A 1,957-nucleotide genomic window follows, 5' to 3' on the forward strand; every position below is an offset into this window, starting at 1 on the left:
CCTCTCCCCTCCCCTTCCTCCCCTCTCCTTCGCTCCCCTCCCCTCCTTTCCCCTCACCTATTCTGTCCTCTCTTTTCCTCTTCTCTCCTCTCTTCTTCTCTCCTCTTTCTCCCCACTTCCATGTGTCTAAATAAGAAGACTCATACCATTTCAAGAAGCCCATCTCACTCAACTTGCCAAGGCAAGTACATTGGTCCTAGGACAAAGCCAGGGCTAGTGGTCCCCATTGTGGGTACTGGACTCTTCTCAAAACGACTTTTGCTTTACGTTAAAAAAAAAAAAAAACAACAACCTGGACTGGGGTACAGAGGAGAGTAACAAGACTAGGGAAGGTAGGGGGTGGCTTGGACAAAAATCTGTATATTCCCAAAACCTGAAAAAAGGAAACAGGGGAAGCAGGTATGGGGATGGAAAGGAAGGTGGAGTGAGGGGAGGAGCTCTAGAAATACCTAAAGACGGTTCCTTTACCTGGGCATCCCCAACAAAAACTCTCTAGGGTTTTCTCTATGGACCTACTGCTCGCCCCAGCTGTCTCTTAGTAATCCCCTCCACACTTCCTGAATGGGGATTCCAAGGTGTCAGGTCTCCCTGCTGGCTTGGAGGCTCCCTCGGGGATTAGGAAACCTTGCATCTGTCACTGCCTGTCACCCAGTAGGGGTGGTGGCAGTCTGGACCTGCAGCTGTTCTGTTCAGACTGACCCAGCTGTCCACATTGTCCTCAGCTGATTTACCCAGAAAGAGTAACTGTGTACCAGGTAAGGGCCCAATGGTTTGATTTCTTTCTGACAGCAGCCCTTATGCTCTACTTCAGAAACTAAAGCCTGAGATTTGGTCCTCCAGGAGGGAAGAAGAGTGTAGTCACAGGCCACTGGCAGAAGACAGGCCAGAGAGAAAGGTGAGAATGGAAAGAGTATAGAGCTAGGGATGGAGCTCTTGACCAGACTGTCATTTGGGACACCAGGGGGCATTTCAATTGTACTTCAAAGTCACCTTCCCCATTATTAGCCCTGGCCATTTCTCCTAGGCGTCTGACCTTTCAATCATTATTTGTTTATCTCTCTCTCTGACTCCTTTTTATTTTTTCTCTTTGTCTCTCAGTCTCCCCATCTCTGTCTCTCTGTTTCCATTTTCATTCTCTCTCTATATACTGGATTCTTCCTTGCTGTACACCAATATGCCTAGGTTTCCCCAATCCTTAAAATAAAACTTCACTCTACTACTCCCCTCTTGTTATTGTATTATATCCCTACTTCCTGTCACAAACTCCTAAAAAAACTACCTCTACACTCATTGATGCCACTATTCTCACCTCCTACGCATTTCTCACCCCCTTCCAGTCTGTCTTCGGATCTCACCACTTGACTGAAAATTCTCTCTAGATTTACCGATTCTCTCTCAATTACTTGATCTCACAGCCTTTGCTTATTCCTCATCTATCTTGACTTCTCTGAAGCTTTTGGCACTGATGATGACCTACTCTTCTTAGCTGATTTCTTCTCCCTTGAATCTGGCTCTCCTGGTTCTCCTATGTTTGGAGCCTTTTGTCTCTTTCGCTGGATCATTGGCATGGTCTAGTGCAGGGGTGAGGAACCTCCAGCCTCAAGGTTTTCCACTGATCTGGAGGGAAAGGGCTGTCTTTGGAGGATCTGAGTTCAAATCCTCACTCTGCCACTTACAACCTATGGACTAGTCACTTCTCCTTTTGGGACCTATTTTGTAAAATGGGGGTGCGTTAGGTGTAGGGGAGCAGATTAGGTGTCCTCTATAGTCTCAGATCTAAGATTCTAGACACTAAAAGTGACTCCTAAGGCTCTGTCCCGAGTCCTATTCTCTTCTCTCTCTAAATCCTCTCTCTTGGCAACCTTGACAACTCTCCTGGGTTCGATTTTTATCTTTATCTTCATACATACCACACACACACACACACACACACACACACACACACACACACACACAC

The sequence above is a fragment of the Petaurus breviceps genome, unplaced genomic scaffold, assembly GCF_028583685.1.
Source record: "Petaurus breviceps papuanus isolate PSGF00001 unplaced genomic scaffold, PetGlider_PUasm1.0 90895, whole genome shotgun sequence".
NCBI lineage: Eukaryota > Metazoa > Chordata > Mammalia > Diprotodontia > Petauridae > Petaurus > Petaurus breviceps.